Source organism: Balaenoptera musculus, chromosome 6 (genome assembly GCF_009873245.2).
Source record: "Balaenoptera musculus isolate JJ_BM4_2016_0621 chromosome 6, mBalMus1.pri.v3, whole genome shotgun sequence".
NCBI lineage: Eukaryota > Metazoa > Chordata > Mammalia > Artiodactyla > Balaenopteridae > Balaenoptera > Balaenoptera musculus.
In genome coordinates, this window is record NC_045790.1 from 80,188,174 (window position 1) to 80,193,174 (window position 5,001).

Sequence of the window (5,001 nt, forward strand, 5' to 3'; positions counted from 1 at the left end):
CTTGCACACTTTCTACTAGGGTTGGTACAATGGTTTAGGAGTTTCTCTGTTTGCCTGTCATTCCCATTAGATAATACAGGCATGCCTTGTTTTATTGCACTTCACTTTATTGTGCTTCGCAGATACTGAGCTTTTTACAAATTGAGGGTTTGTGGCAACTGTGCATTGAGCAAGTCTATTGGCGCCATTTTCCCAACAGCTCACTTTGTGTCTGTTCTGGTAATTCTTATAATATTTCAAACTTTTTAGTTATTATTATACTTGTTATGGTGACCTGTGATAAGTGATCTTTGATGTTACTGATGTAATTGTTTTGGGGTGCCACGAACCAGGCCCGTATTTAAGCCCCTTGAGTACTGGGACTGCATCTTATTCACCTTCTGTATTCTAAGTTACTTCCACAGAACCTGGCACATGCAATATGCTTGACTAATGTTTGTTGAATGAATGAGCGTGGGTCAAGGGACTTAACACCATATCCTTTGAGGGATGAAAGGCAGTCCAGAGGACATTTAACCTGGAGAAGAGATAACTCTGAGGAGGTATACTCACTATTTTTCCAATATTTGTAGCACTAACTTGGGGAAGTGTATTTGACTGTTTTATTTTTGGCTGTGCCGTGCAACATGCGGGATCTTAGTTCCCTGACCAGGGATCAAACCCGTGCCCCCTTCATTGGGAGCTCAGAGTCTTAACCACTGGACCGCCAGGGAAGTCCAGAGGAAGTGTATTTGAAATGGGCTCTGTGGTCCCCATGGCATAGCTAGGACTAAGAAAGCAACCTGGACTCGTTATAAGGAATTCTAACCGTCAGAACTGGCCATAAATGTTATGGCTTATCTCATTGAGGCAAAGGCTCATTTCTACAGAGACTAGATACCACCTTTCAATGTTTCAGATACTGGATTAGATGATCTCTGTAGTCTACCTGTCTTCTACTCTTCTTTTTTGCTTGTTAGGTTTCTAGCTGATTTTAAAACATCTTCCCACTGGACACCTCTATCTATTCTTGGAAACATAGACCTTACAGCTGGAAGGAACCTCAGAATTCATTTGGTCCAATCCCTTCTTTGTACCACTCTACATATGAGAAAACTAAGACCCAAGTCAAATAGCTAGATTATGGTGGAAGATAGCCCTAGAACCCAGTTCTCTAGGGTTCTCTTCAGTGCTGACCAAGATATGGTGCCACTGTGTCTTGAGCAGTAGGACCCTCTTCCCCTTCCTTGTAGTATGTCAACAGGTACTGTATCTCTATTTCCCATTCTCTCACTTCAGAATAAAAATTGAAAGAGAGAAATTGCAGAATTAATGCAGGCTTATCCTGAAGTAAGACAGAGAAAGAAAAATACTGTATGATATCACTTATATGTGGAATCTAAAAAATACAACAAACTAGTGAATATAACAGAAAAGAAGCAGACTCACAGATATGGAGAACAAACTAGTCGTGACCATGGGGAGGGGTGGGGAGGGGCAACACAGGATGAGGGAATGGGAGGTACAAAGTATTGGGTGTAAGATAGGCTCAAGGATGTATTGTACAACACAGGGAATATAGCCAATATTTTGTAATAATTGTAAATTGAAAGTAAGCTTTCAAAATTGTATACAAATTAAAATTTTTTTAACAAAAAAGAGGAAAAAATACAGACATCATAATGAAAATACCATTCTTTTGATAAACCATTATTGCATAGTGGTTAAGGGCTACGAGCTTGGAGCACAATGCATGACTGATTCACAGCAGATGTACCCATGTCCATGATCTCTGGTGCAGGGCTTCATGTGCCCCAAGGCAGAGGCACCTGTTTTTAATTTACACAGGTGACATGGGATTGAAACTTGAGGGTCAGAGAGACCTGGATTCTAGTTACTCCACATTTCTAGTAGTGTGACATTGGGCAAGTTAATTAGCCCTTTGATCCCCAGTGTTCTTATTTCTAATATGAGAATAACTATACCCCCTCCCCAGGGGAGTGGTAATACTTAAGTAAAATAGCATGTAAAACTCTGAGCACAGTATAGTAATAAGCACTCAATATATAACTTAAAGTCAGCCCTAGTCTTTTTGTTTTTCTTTCCAGTCTCTTATCAGATATAAAAAGAGATAATTGAAGAAAACTTCTCCTCAACATTCCAGCCTCTTCCATTTCTACTGGAAATAATCCAGCTCAATCTCAGTGTCTGTCTCTGTGAAAACTTCCCCTGCACCCTCACTAGATGACATTGCATAGTCACTTTACTCTATGAGCTGTTTCTTCACCTGTAAATGAAGGCAGGAGAGGAAGGAAGGTCTATTTGCTATTTATAGCAACCTGTTACAAGTATATCCTAATTTTGTAATGTAAAAAAGAATAAAGGATTTTTGAAAATTGGACTAGAGTGTTATCTAAGGTCCCTCCCTGCTCTGACAATATTTGAGTTTGAGAATCCAAACCTTCCTCTCTTTCTTCCACTCCCATTCCTTTCCTCCATCCCCACTCTTTTCTCTGGCCTTAGAACATGAAACTCAGTAAGAGTGAACCATGCAGGTGGAAGGATTGTAGGAAATGGATTTCTTCTTGAACCAGTCCCAAGAATCACTGTAGCTGGAAGCACAGGGAAGCCCAGGACAGATCCAGTTGCCTCCCTTAGCTGGAGCACAGCCTATCTTTTAAATTGGAGTGCTTTTCTTTACAATTTCACTATGTCATCCCTATCTAGTATCACATTTCCTTTAGGGAAATCCAGCCGTTGAGTTAGAAAAATACAGACCTAAAAGTGCACAAACTGGGTAATAAAGAAAACAAGTTTCGGGACTTCCCTGGTGGTGCAGTGGTTAAGAATCCACCTGCCAATGCAGGGGACACAGGTTCGAACCCTGGTCCGGGAAGATCCCACATGCCGTGGAGCAACTAAGCCCGTGAGCCACAGCTACTGAGCCTGCGCTCTAGAGCCCGTGAGCCACAACTACTGAGCCCGCATGCCACAACTACTGGAGCCCGCATGCCTAGAGCCCGTGCTCTGCAACAAGAGAAGCCACTGCAACTAGAAGCCTGCGCACCACAATGAAGAGTAGCCCCTGCTCACCGCAGCTAGAGAAAGCCCGCGTGCAGCAACGAAGACCCAACGCAGCCAAAAATAAATAAATACACCTATAAAAAAAACTAATTAGACTTATTATCATAGAGTAAATGCAGGTGGGATGATATCACATAAAATGTAACTTTAAGCTGTCTCTGAGAGCTCCATCTCTGACATTCCACCACCTTCTAAAAACCCACTTTTCTAATACCCTATTCCCAGCTGCTTGTCTGACAGCAGTCTTAACAAATCCTTTCCTAATCCTCCAGGAATTCTGCTGAGTAATGTTACCTCCATCTTCTTACAGAGGTGTTTTTAAAGTGGGAGTCCAGAAGAGTTATGGACTCTGTATGAGGATGAGGGCAAAGCATCACAGGGATTACTGAGGAAGGAACCTCCTTATCCCAGGTTTCATGCATTCCAGTGGAGGGACCCCCGAAAACAGAGAAGCAGTGGCTTATGACTTGTGCCTGGTGCGTCTGGAGGAAGGAATAGCACAGATAGGGCTTTTTGTTTGGCACAAGCCCACATGGACCTGGCAGATATTCTGAACTGTTCCTTTATACCTCATGTGTTACTGGAGATCAATGATTGCTGGGAGCTGAATGAGGAGAGGTGCAGGAGGTGTATTAGAAAAGGGTATGGGATACTTTTATGGGTGATGGATATGTTCATTACCTTGATTGTGTTGATGGTTTCATAGGTATACAGGAATGTCAAAACTATCAGATTGTACACTATAAATATGTACAGTTTATTATATCTCAATTATACCCCAATAAAGCTGAGGAAAAAACTAAATAGGTAAATGCAGAGAGGATTGTGAAAAAACATTTTCTATAATAACATGATTTTATTGTAAAAATCAATGAGAGTCACCTATAAAATTTACATATACACACATAGAACATGGAAAAAGAATGGTTAACCAGCTTTAAAATCTTGAAGATAAAGAGCATCATTGGGTTTTTAAAAACTCATTTGTTAGGGGCTTCCCTGGTGGCGCAGTGGTTGAGAGTCCGCCTGCTAATGCAGGGGACACGGGTTCGAGCCCTGGTCCGGGAGGATCCCACATGCCGCGGAGCGACTGGGCCCGTGAGCCACAACTGCTGAGCCTGCGCGTCTGGAGCCTGTGCTCCGCAACGGGAGAGGCCGCGATAGTGAGAGGCCCGCGCACCGCGATGAAGAGTGGCCCCCGCTTGCCGCAACTGGAGAAAAAGCCCTCGCACAGAAACGAAGACCCAACACAGCCAAAAATAAATAAATAAATAAAATAAATTGAAGAGGAAACATTTTTTTAAAAAAACTCATTTGTTAGAATTATTGTAATGCCACATCTTGCAAATAGTTTGCAGGAAAAACTGATTAACATAAAGGAAGATGGAAATTTACTAGCTGAATTTCAACGAAAAGCAGTAGGAGTGTAAAATTGAAAGAGGAAATCAGGTTTCGATATACATATCAAAGTCTTGGATCTACATATCGCTGTGAAGCATCTTTTATAGCTAGGACAGCCTCAAAACAAACATCCAGTAAAGCTGAAATGAGAATAGACCTTCAAACATCTATATCACAAATTATTTTAAAAGTTTTAAAAACAGCAAAATACATTCAATATATGGTACTCACTAAAATATTATCATTGGTTAAACAAATGCTTTTTTCTATGACTAATAGATAAAATAAGGTAAAACTAAATTTTTAAAATAATGTTTGAGATAGTACTTTTAATAGGTAAAATTTTTAAAATTAAGAAATAAAGTCTGACTAATTCCAGGGCCAAATATTAACAAAGTCATTTGGCCTCAAGCATAAGCCATGTTCTCCAACCTAGACTTTATGAATAATAAAAATGACATTTTACTTTCAATCAGCCAGTTCCTCTGTCTACATCTCAAATAGTTCTGAACTGAGCAGGGAAAAGGGGAGAGTCAT